General features: G+C 40.5%; 1 long non-coding RNA gene across 1 annotated transcript; it reads right to left on the reverse strand.

Moving 5' to 3' along the window:
• Window positions 1-2,527: 2,527 nt before the first annotated feature.
• LOC113610318 (uncharacterized) lies at window positions 2,528-12,612 on the reverse strand. The gene is made up of 3 exons (XR_003429039.1): window positions 12,603-12,612; window positions 12,295-12,308; window positions 2,528-2,629 (listed from the first exon to the last, which is right to left on the reverse strand). It is a non-coding gene; the product is annotated as an uncharacterized LOC113610318 (long non-coding RNA).
• Window positions 12,613-12,947: the final 335 nt, after the last annotated feature.

Genomic DNA, 12,947 nt, shown 5'->3' on the forward strand with positions numbered 1-12,947 from the left:
CCTGCATCAGCAGGTGGACTCTCAACCACTGTGCCACCAGGGAAGCCTGGCAATTGCTTTTGACTGAATGTTTGCAACCCTTCCCCCAAATTCATTTGTTGACACCTAATCCCTAATATGATGGTATTTGGAGGTGGGGAGGAACCCTCCCGAATGGGATTAGTGCCCTTATAAAAGAGACCCCAGAGACCTCTGTCCCCCTTCCTCCATGTGAGGACACAGTGAAAAGCCCACTGTCTCTGAACCAGGAAGCAGGCTCTTGCCAGAACTCGACCATGCTGGTACCTGACCCTTCCAGCTTCCAGACTGTGAGAAACACATTTCTATTGTTTGTAGGCCACCCAGTCCATGGCACTTTGCTGTAGGAGCTCACACGGATGAAGACAGCACTCAGTGCTTTCTGTGCTTCTCTGTACCTGTAACTGGTGTGTGCTTGTGTCTGGGTCACTGATGGTGGGACTCATGGGTGAAATGAAGGGATTGAAGTAGATCTTCATCATCCAGGAAACAGCACTAGCCACAAAAGGCTATTTAAATTTGAATTCATTAAAATTAGATAATATTAAAAATTCAGTTGCTCAGTCACGTGAGCCACACTTGAAGGGCTCAGTAGGCACCTGTGTCTTGTGGTGACCACACAAGACAGTGCAGATCTGGAATATTCCATCCTGGCAGACTGTTCTGTGAGATAGCACCAGATTAATGGGCTTGAGGGCTTTTTTGGCTCCAAGACTCAAAGACTCTACATCTAAGGTAAGAAAATGAGGTTTATCTTAGGCTGAAAGATGAGCAAAGGAATTCAATCTCAGCATGACTTAACATAACTATGGAAAGAGAGTGAAATGGGCACTTATTAGTAAGAGCTCTAGACACACTAAAAACACAAGACAAAAACCATGAGGTACTAGTGATTTGAAGAGTTTTATTCTGGCTAGAATGACCTTGAAAGCAAGAACACTTAGATCTAACATGACACTGTCAATATCCTGGCCGGATGCCAGTGAGATACGATGTTTCATGTCTGCATCAGGTTGTTTCAGGTTACTTTTTCCAGTGTTTATATCCACACCCTGTGGCCAGTTCATCAGTGGCCATTTCTAGAGACAGGAACATCTCCATAACATCAAAAAGTAAGGTGAAGCAGCAAGTGCTGATGTAGAAGCTGCAGCAATTTCTCCACAAAGTCTAGCTAGGATACTCATGAAGGTGGCTACACTAAGCAACAGATTTTCAGTGTAAACAAAACAGCCTATATTGGAAGAAGATGCCATCTAGGGCTTTCATAGAGGAGAAGTCAATGCCTTACTTCAAAGTTTCAAAGGACAGGCTGACACTTTTGTTAGGGGCTAATGCAGCTGGTGACTTGAAATTGAAGCCAGTGCTCATTTAGCATTTCAAAATTCTAGGGCTCTTAAGAATTATGCTAAATCTACGCTGCCTGTGCTCTGTAAAAGGAACAACAAAGCCTGGATGACAGCACATCTGTTTACAACAGGGCTGACTGAACATCTTAAGCCCACTGTTGAGACCTACTGCTCAGAAAAAAATATTCCTTTCAAAATATTACGGCTCATTGACAAGGCACCTAGTTACCCAAGAGCTCTGATGGAGATGTACAAAGAGATTAATGATGTTTTCAGGCCTGGTAACGCAACATCCATTCTGCAGCTCATGGATCAGGGAGTCATTTCAAATTTCAGGTCTTATTATTTAAGAAATATATTTTGTAAGGCTATAGGTGCCATAGGTAGTGATTTCTCTGATGGATCTGGGCAAAGTCAATTGAAAACCTTCTGGAAAGTATTCACCATTCTAGATGCCATGAAGAACATTCATGATTCATGGGAAGAGGTCAACATATCAACATTAACTGGAGTTTGGAAGAAGTTGATTCCAACCCTCCTGGATGACTTTGAGGCATTCAAGACTTCAGTGGAGGAAGTCACTGCAGATGCGATGGAACAGCAAAAGAGCTAGAATTAGAAGTGGAGCCTAAAGATGGGATTGAATTACTGTATCTCTTCATAAAACTTGATGGATGAGGAGCTGCTTCTTACTGGTGAGCAAAGAAAGTGGTTTCTTTGGATGAAAGCTTCTCCAGTGAAGCTGCTGTGCAGATTGTTGAAATGACAACAAAAAATTTAGAATATTACATCAACTTATTTTATAAAACATTAGCAGGGTTTGAGAGGATTGACTCCAATTTTGAAAGACATTCTACTATGGGTGAAATGCTATCACACAGCCTTGCAGGCTACAAAGAGATCATTCATGAAAGGAAGGGTCAATCAAAGTTGCAAATTCATTGTTCTTTTGTTTTAAGAAATTGCTGCAGCCACCCCAACCTTCAGCAACCACCAACATGGAGGCAAGACCCTCCACCTGCAAAAAGATTATGACTCGCTGAAGGCTCAGATGATGGTTAGCATTTTTTTAAATAATAAAGTACTTTTAAATTAAGGCATGTGCATTGTTTTTTTTAGGCACAATGCTATTGCACACTTAATAGACTATAATATGGTGTGAACTATGTACCAGGAAACAAAAATATTTGTGTGACTTGCTTTATTGTGATATTCACTTTAGTGCAGTGGTCTGGAACCAAGCCTGCAGTATCTCCAAGGCTTGCCTGTACCAATGCTTGCACACTCTTTACTTTATTGGTATGGTATTATTTACTAATAATAACAATCACTATTATTTATAATGTCCCAGGGACTGTGCTTAATATCATATATCTCATACTCCTTCATCCCTCAAAACAACACTAATGTGGGTGTGTTTTACCACTGCCCTGGCTACAAGGAAGATGCACAGGCCCATCAGAAGGGCTCCATGCCTCTCCAGTCTTCCTGGTGCTTTTGACTCCAGTGTTCGTTGTGATCAGGGGAGCTTACTAGTGTTACGGGTCATGTGGAAAATGTCACAGGAGCACTGCACATGTTGAAGCCAGATAGACATCACTTCTGCTGTGTGATTTTAGGCAATAACAACTTTGTTGGCTGCTGAGGATGGGATGTCTTCCCTGGGCACCCAGAGGCAGGATGACTAGTGCAGCCCCTCAGCATGGGCAATGCTTCTCACTGGGATGGAAGCTGGAGGCTCCGAGGCAGTAAGAACCCACACGGCTTCCTGATGGCAGCAGCAGACGATGCTCGTGTTGGCTGGTGGGCACTGGAGGACTCTGGGTCTCTATGCAGACCACCTAGATCTGTTCCTCCACTCTGGGACCCACTCATCTAGTCCTCTAAGCCAGAGCAATGGTAAAACGTACCTACATGAAGTCTAATTTCAGAGGGTGGTTTTAAGGAATGAATGAAATATGAGATGTATCTCATTTTGCAGTCTGCTTGCCATGTAGTAAATATCTGATACATAGCAACTGTTAATAGCATCACTGTTGTTGTTGATAATAGTAATATTTGTAATAGTAATGGCAATGATAATGCAAATTTTGGTATTTTATTGTATCTCATTCTTTACAACTCAAGAATGTCATCTAGTCTATGGATGTGAATGTTGTGGAGAAGTTGGGATAAAAATTTGCTCTGACAAATCGTGCCTTCCTTCTTCCACACCCTGGAAGAACCCTCCCCAACCCCTCCCCAACCCAGAGCATGTGTATTTCAATTACAGTTTACAAATGTGGAAACTGAGGCTCAGAGAGGTTAAGGAACTCATCCAAGTGGATACCTCTAGTAACATCACACTCATTCTTTTTATTCCCACACATGTTCTTGAAGGAAAGAGGTGAGGGTGACAGCTGGGAATGCACAGAACATGAAGACAGCTTATGGCAGTGTGTGGGCACGTGGGTGTCAATGGTCCTGTGTGTCACAGCTGAAAAATAAGGTTCCTGGGAATGTAACATGTCACCATCAAAATGGCTCACAGACAGTGACGATGTGGTGTCGCTGCTGGCTGAAGAACAAAAAATTCAACCAATCAGAAAAGACACTGATGTAAGATCAGTGTGGTTCATCTCTGGAACCCAGTTGTTTACTTTGCTCTAAATAAACCCAGCTTCAAAAGCCACAACCAGATAGAATTCTCTTGACAGCTAGAGGAATGTGGAGTTAGGATCCAGGGCAATTATCTGAAAAATGCCCCCTTTGGCTGGAAGCTCAGTCTGGACTTTGGGCTTCCGTCATCCTCCAAGGACCTTGGATCAACTCCAGGGTGATCTCTGGGGCAGAGGTCTGGCCCCAGGGCTCATTCCTAATTCTGTCACTTCACTCAGCTGTTTGCATTGCTTTCCTCTGTGGATTGGCCAAGGGCAACTTTCCTTGTCACTAAGGCCAGGATGATAAAGTCCAGCCTTCATGTCCCTAAAGTGTACATGTCTCATAAGGGCAGGAAGAGCCATAACGCATGGCTTCCTCAAGAGTTATGAGAATGTAGAACTTAACAGCCTAGACTCCTGGGTCAGCAGACCAGGGTATGAATCCAGTCCCACTTCCCCTCAGCTGTGTGACATGGGACAAGTCTGTCTCTTTAAGCCTCAGTCTCCCCAGATGTCAAGTTGTAATAATAAGAGCATACATCTCGCAGGGTGGCTGAAAAGATCCAAAGAGCAAAGGTCCTTGAGGTGTCCAGTGCCCAGCAGGTAGTAAGGTGGGGTTCACATTGGCAGTCCTCAAATGTCCAAATAGCTATTTGATAAGATATTTGACTGGTATGGGGAGAGCATGGGCTGGTCAGAATGGATGCTGTTACAAGAAGCAATCATTCTGATTGGTTGATGCCTATGCTGCTTTTGCATATCACTCCTGGGTATTAATCATTCAATAAATGTTAACTCTGATTGTTATTCTTGCCGTTCTCACAAGGAAGGGAATTAGGAATTACCAGGGCAGTGTGTCCTGCACAATGTGTACCCATACATTGTGGGTTGTATCTTGAGTCCCCCATCCCCACCTCCTCCTTGTTGCCAGGAGAAGACAGCTTTGCCATAACAAACAGCATCTAGGTGTCATCCATCAAAGGAGGAACTGTTCACTGTCTCACCTACAGTGAAGCAGATAAGAAGAGCCCTCACTCTCACAGCTGAATGCTTCCAAGCTACAGAACATCATTACTAAAAGATGATTGTGTATCTTCACCAGAGAGAGGCACTTTTTCCTACCTGTTTCATGCTCAGTGGAAAAATGATGAGATCAAGAAGAGAGAAGACAGAATGAGCATATGAGGAGGCAGAGATGAAAGTGATGGATACCCTAATCTATTAGAACAAAAGCAGAAATAATAAACAATGCCACCTTATATTCAAACAATGAATTTGTTCATTAAAGTCTTACAATGGCCTGGCATGGGGAATACTATTTCATTCCTTATTTGTACCAAAAAAATGTGCTTTCCAAAATATATATGTCTTTTGATTCTCCCCCAAATGGTTACGTGGATAGTCTGATTCATTGGAGTACTGAAACAATTGCATTCTTGAAGATGAGTTCTCCGAATAACTCCAAAAATATACACAAGCACAGATGAAACAAAATAGGTTAAACATGCATCAGATGTATATGTATGAAAACTTCTTTTCCCTAAACATACCAAAAAGCATCATTTTGTACTTTGTGTGGTTGGGAGTAGTAGAGATACCCATCCCATTTCACAGAGAAGGGCAGGGAATCAGAGTATTAAAATAACCTAGTTGTAGTAGGATTTTCAAATTCCCAAAGTCAGATATTTATATTCGAACTGGATAATTCATTATTGTATTTGAATTTTTTATCATGTGCCCAGGAATTGAGCAAAAAGTCACAATTGGAAGTCTATGAATATAAAGTTGTTTGTCTTAACAAATAAAGAGGGTAAACCAGGTTCCAAGGCAGACGTAAACTGTGGTAGACCGATTCTAGTGTGGCTCCATGTTCATGTCCTGCATAGTTTTCTCCCCTTGAGTGTGAGAGAAACATATTACTTGCTTCTAACCAGTAGAATATGACAAAGCTGATGCAATATCACCCCTGTTATTATGTTATGATATGTATATGGCTAATTTTGCCAGCATGCATCAGAGACTTTCTCTACTGCTGGCTGTAGTAAGCTGCCATTATCTGAGAGGGCCCATGGGGAAGGCTATGTGGCAAGGTACTGTGGGTGGAACTGAGGGGCTGAGAGCAGCCCCTGGATGACAGCCAGCGAATAACGGGGACCTCAGTCCTGCAAACAAATTATGCGAACAACCTGAGGGAGCTTGGATATGGACCGTTTCCCAATCAGGCCTGGCCAACTCTAGATTGCAAGGTGGTAAAGACCCTGAAAAAGAGAACCCAGATAAGCTGTGACCAAACTTCTGAGCCACTAAGATTATGGTAACTTGTTACATATCCAATGGGAAACTTAATACATAAACTTACATCAGTCAGCAGGTATCAAATGATCTCTTTACCTAACACTGGCAAAATGGCATGGTGGTTATGAAAGAAATATATGACCTGGTTCCTGCTCAGAATCTAGCTGGAGACAGAAAATACCAGGTTGATGGAGAGGTAGCATAGTTATGAGTTTTCCTAAGTCTCTCAGATAAACAGACAGAGCAGTTAGGCTACCAAATCAAACACCAGTAGGTAACATCTACAATAAAACTGCATGGCAAGGCATCCACACACACCCCAAATGTGAGTGGATGGGGACAAACTACCCAAAGCTTCAAGATCCATGTGGGAACTGTATAGGATGAAACAAATGTAAAGCAACTGGGTTTCTGACAGTCCCTAAGTCAACAAAAAGCACTCACCAGAAAGCATAGTGGCTCAATCTCAGAATAGCCACTAGAACTGAAAGGGTTCCGCAAGATCCAATTTGGGTGTGCATGCAAGAAGATGGCAAAGCCACTCTCACCACTTTATTCAACAAAGTATTGGAAGTCCTAGCCACAGCAATCAGACAAGAAAAAGAAATCCAAATTAGGAGGGGTGGACCAAGATGGCAGAGGAGTAGGAGGATGTGGAGTTCATCTCTCTTCACAAGTGCATCAGGAATACATCTACAGATGGAAGAATTCTCACAGAACACTGCCTGAACACTGGCAGAAGACCTTGGACACTGGAAAGGACAAGAAAGATCCCCACATAACCGGAGCTGACCTTTTCACACCTGCAGCCAGGGCTAAGAAAAGCCCCCGCCGGGGCTGACCTTCTTACACTGGCCATCAGGTGCTAGGGCCGGATCTATAATGTCCTTGTCTTCTGTCTTTCCTGTGCACCTGTTACCACCAGGGCTCCCGCGACACAGGCAATCATGCCACCTCTCTGCCCTGCCCTCACTGGGGCAGACCCACTTCCTCCAGGGCAGCCTCGGGAGCAGACTTCTGTGGGTGGTCCACACACAGAGGTGAGCCTCACAGCTGAGCCCCAGGGGCAAGGCGACTAAGGAAGAGGAACAAAAGTCTTCCTGTGCAGCTGCACAAGCCACAAATTAAATCCCCATGATCAGCTTGGTAAACGTTGCATCTGTGGAATAGCTGAATGGACAATGTGTGTTCCCAGAAATGAAACTGGTCTAGCTCTAAGAGCTGTGGGCTTTGGGGACTAGTACATGCAGAAGTTGGGCCAGGTCAGAGTCTGATCTGCCACCACAGTGCCCACAGAGGGACCAGAGACCTAACGAGGTTTTGGAGGGCCTGCTGGGGAGGTGAACGTTGGCTGTAACTCATGGTGGGGGCAAGGACATTGACAGCTGAGACCTCAGGAAAATATAATTACTACTATTTTTTTAATGTTTTGTTCTGTTGTTGTTTTATTATCATTTGTTTTTATTTTCATTTAGTTAAAAAATTTTAATACAGTTTTTTAAAATATTTCTATCTCTTTGTTACTTTTTCTGTTTTTCTGTGTTTTTTCCTTATTTTCTTTTTTCTTTCCTTTATTCTATTTTGTTTATATCTTTCTTTCTTGTTCTATTTGTTCTTATCTTTTTATACTTCTTTTAAAATAATTTTTGTGTGTTTGTTTTGTTTGCTTTTCCCTTCAGTTTGCCTTCTGCTCTTATCTTGTTCTTTATTTTTTGTATTTGTCAGTTTCATTTTTAATTGTGTGATTTCATTTTGGGATTTTCTGTTTGTCTGGTTGTTCTCTTGCTTTTTGTTTTCTGTTTTTGTTTTTGTGCTTTTTTTGTATGTGTGTGTGTTTGTTTGTCCTAATTTTTGTTGATGTTGTTTGTTTTTGTCTTTGAGATTTGTCTTGGGTTTTTTTATCTGCTTGTTTTCATTTGTTTGCTTCCTGCCCCCTTTTTTTTTCTTTTTTCCTTTAATTGCCAAGACGTGTGGCTTGCAGGGTCATGGTTCCCAGGCCGAGAGTTGGGTCTGAGACTCTGGGGTTGGAGCACTGAGTCCAGGATGCTGGGATGCCAGAGAATTTCCAGTCCCAGGGAATATTAAATTGAAAGAGCTCTCCAAGAGGGCTGCATCTCAACTCCAAGACCCTGCTCCACCTAACTACCTGCAGGCTACAGTGCTGAATACCCCATGCCAAACAATAAGCAAGAGAGGAACACAAACCTACCCATCAGCAGACAGGCTGCCTAAAGTCATACTAAACATACAGAGACCCCCAAACACACCATCTGACACAGCCCTGCCCATCAGAGAGACAAGATTCAGCTCCATCCACCAGAACTCAGGAACCAGTCCCTCCCACCAGGAAACATACACAAGCCACTGGAAACAACCTCACCCACTGGGGGCAGACTCCAGAGGCAAGAGAAACTATGACTCTGCAGCCTGCAGAAAGGAAACCTCAAAAACAGTAAGTGAGACAAAATGAGAAGACAGAGAAATATGTTGCAGAAAAAGGAGCAAGATAAAAACCCACAAGATCAAATAATTGAAGACGAAATAGACAATCTGTCTGAAAAAGAATTGAGAGTAATGATAGTAAAGATGATCCAAAATCTTGGAAATAGAATGGACAAAATGCAAGAAATGTTTAACAAGGACCTAGAGAACTAAAGAACAAACAAACAGTGATGAACAATGCAATAACTGAAATTAAAAATACGCTAGAAGGAATCAATAGCAGAATAACTGAGGCAGAAGAATGCATAAGTGAGCTGAAAGATAGAATGGTGGAAATAACTGCCATAGAGCAGAATAAAGAAAAAAGAATGAAAAGACTTGAGGACAGTACCAGAGACCTCTGGGATAACATTTAATACACCAACATCCAAATTATAGGGGTCCCAGAAGAAGAAGAAAAAGAGAAAGGGTCTGAGAAAATATTTGAAGAGATTATAGTCGAAAACTTCCTTAACATGGGAAAGGACATAGTCAATCAAGTCTAGGAAGTGCAGAGAGTCCAATACAGGGTAAACCCAATGAGAAACATGCCGAGACACATAGTAATCAAACTAACAAAAATTAAATACAAAGAAAAAATATTAAAGGCAGCAAGGTAAAAACAACAAATAACATACAAGGGAATCCCCATAAGGTTATTAGCTCATCTTTCACCAAAAACACTGCAGGCCAGAAAGAAGGGGCAGGATATATTTAAAGTGATGAAAAGGAAAAACCTACAAACAAGATTACTCTACCCAGCAAGACTCTCATTCAGATTTGATGGAGAAATCAAAAGCTTTATACAAGCAAAAATTAAGAGAATTCAGCACCACCAGACCAGCTTTACAACAAATGCTAAAAGAACTTCTCTAGGCAGGAGACACAAGGAAGAAAAAGACCTATAAAAACAAACCCAAAACAATTAAGAAAATGGTAATAGGAACATACATATCAATAATTACCTTACGTGTAAATAGATTAAATGCTCCAATCAAAAGACACAGACTGGCTGAATGGATACAAAAACAAGACCTGTATATATGTTGTCTACAAGACACCCACTTCAGACCCAGGGGCACATACAAACTGAAAGGGAGGGGATGGAAAAAGCTATTCCAAGCAAATGGAAATCAAAAGAAAGCTGGAGTAGCAATACTCGTATTTGAAAAAGTAGACTTTAAAATAAAGACTGGTAAAAGAGATAAGGAGGGACACTACATAATGATCAAACGATCAATCCAAGAAGAAGATATAACAATTATAAATCTTTGTGCACCCAACATAGGAGCACGCTAATACATAAGGCAAATGTTAACAACCATGAAAGGAGAAATCAACAGTAGCACAGTAATAGTAGGGGAATTTAACACCCCACTTACACCAATGGACAGATCATCCAAATGGAAAATAAATAAAGAAACACAATCCTTAAATGACACAATAGGCCAGGTAGATTTAATTCATATTTATAGGACATTCCATCCAAAAGTAGCAGAATACACTTTCTTCTCAAGTGCACATGGAACATTCTTCAGGATAGATCACATCTTGGGTCACAAATCAAGCCTCTGTAAACTTAAGAAAATTGAAAACCTGTCAAGCATCTTTTCCTACCATAACGCTATGAGATTAGAAATCAATTACAGGAAAAAAGATACTGTAAAAAGCATAAACACATGGAGGCTAAACAATATGCTACTAAATAACCAAAAGATCACTGAAGAAATCAAAGAGGAAATCAAAAAAATACCTAGAGACAAATGACAACGAAAGCACGATGACCCAAAACCTATAGGATGCAGCAAAAGCTGCTCTAAGAGGGAAGTTTATAGCAGTACAATCCTACCTCCAAAACAAGAAAAATCTCAAATAAAAGACCTAACCTTAGACCTAAAGCAACTAGAGAAAGAAGGACAAACAAAACCCAAACTTAGTAGAAGGAAATAAATCATAAATATCAGAATAGAAATAAATGAAATAGAAACAAAGAAAACAATAGCAAAGATCAATAAAACTAAAAGCTGGTTCTTTGAGAAGATAAACAAAATTGATAAAACTTTAGCCAGACTCATCAAGAAAAGAGGGAGAGGACTCAAATCAATAAAATTAGAAATGAAAAAGGAGAAGTTACAGCAGACACTGCAGAAATACAAAGGATCATAAGAGACTACTACAAGCAACTATATGCCAATAAAATGGACAACCTGGAAGAAATGGACAAATCCCTAGAAAAGTACAACTCTCCAAGACTGAACCAGGAAGAAACAGAAAATATGAACAGACAAATCGCAAGTAAGGAAATTGAAACTGTGATTAAAAACCGTCCAGCAAACAAAAGTCCAGGACCAGATGGCTTCACAGGCGAATTCCATCAATCATTTAGAGAAGAGATAACACCTATCCTTCTCAAACTCTTCCAAAAAATTACAGAGGGAGGAATACTTCCAAACTCATTCTATGAGGCTGCCATCACCCTGATACCAAAACCAGACAAAGATATCACAGAAAAAAGAAAATTATAGGCCAATAACACTGATGAACATAGACTCAAAAATCCTCAACAAAATACTAACAACCCGAATTCAACAACATATTAAAAAGATTATACACCATAATCAAGTGGGATTTATCCCAGGGATGGAAGAATTCTTCAGTATACACAAATCAATCAGTGTGATAAACCATATTGACCAATTGAAGAATAAAAATCACATGATCATCTCAATAGATGCAGAAAAAGCCTTTGAGAAAATTCAAAAACTCTCCTGAAAGTGGGCATAGAGGGAACCTACCTCAACATAATAAAGGCCATATACGACAAACCCACAGCAAACATTATTCTCAGTGGTGAAAAACTGAAAGCCTTTCCTCTAAAATCAGGAACAAGACAAGAGTGCTCACTCTCACCACTACTATCAAAATAGTTTTGGAAGGCCTAGTAATGGCAATCAGAGAAGAAAAAGAAATAAAAGGAATCCAAATTAGCAAAGAAGAAGTAAAATTGTCACTGCAGATGACATGATACTATACATAGAAAATCCTAGGGACTTCCCTGGTGGCACAGTAGTTAAGACTCCATAACCCCAATGTAGGGTGCTTGGGTTCAATCCCTGGGAACCAGATCCCACGTGCATGCTGCAACCAAGAGTTTGCATACCACAACTAAAGAGCCCAAGTGACACAACCAAGGAGGCTGCGAGCCACAACTAAGTAGGCCGCCTGCTGTAACTAAGACTTGACACAATGAAATAAATAAATAAATAAATAAATTTTAAGAAATAAAAATAAATAATTAAAAGAAAATCCTAAGGATGCCACCAGAAAACTAATAGAGCTAATAAATGAATTTAGTAAAATTGCAAGAAACAAAATTAATACACAGAAATCTCTTGCATTCCTATACACTAACAATGAAAGACCAGAAGGAGAAATTCAGGAAACAGCGCCATTCACCATTGCAATAAAAAGAATAAAACACCTAGGAAAAAAACCTACCTAAAGAGACAAAAGACCTGTACATGGAAAACTATAAGATACTGATGAAAGAAATCAAAGATGACACAAAAAGATGGAGAGATATACCATGTTCTTGGATTGGAAGAATCAATATTGTGAAAATGATTATACTACCCAAAGCAATCTACAGATTCAGTGCAATCCCTATTGAATTACCCATGGCATTTTTCACAGAACTAGAACAAAAAACTTTACAATTTGTATGGAAACACAAAAGACCTTGAATAGCCAAAACAATCTTGAGAAACATAAATAGAGGTGGAGGAATCAGGCTCCTTGACTTCAGACTATACTACAAAGCTACAGTAATCAAGACACTATGGTACTGGCACAAAAACAGAAATATACATCAATGAAACAGGATAGAAAGCCCAGAGATAAAACCACACACATATGGTAACCTAATCTATGACAAAGGAGGGCAGAATATACAATGGAGAAAGGCACCCTCTTCAATAAGTGGTGCTGGGAAAACTGGGCAACTTCATGTAAGAGAATGAAATTAGAACACTCCCTAACACCATACACACAAAAAACCTTAAAATGGATTAAAGATCTAAATGTAAAGCCAGACACTATAAAACTCTTAGAGGAAAACATAGGCAGAACACTCTATGATATAAATCACAGCAAGATCCTTTTTGACCCA

The sequence above is a fragment of the Aethalodelphis obliquidens genome, unplaced genomic scaffold (assembly GCF_003676395.1).
Source record: "Aethalodelphis obliquidens isolate GAN/ISIS:26980383/991018 unplaced genomic scaffold, ASM367639v1 scaffold62, whole genome shotgun sequence".
Classification (NCBI taxonomy): domain Eukaryota; kingdom Metazoa; phylum Chordata; class Mammalia; order Artiodactyla; family Delphinidae; genus Aethalodelphis; species Aethalodelphis obliquidens.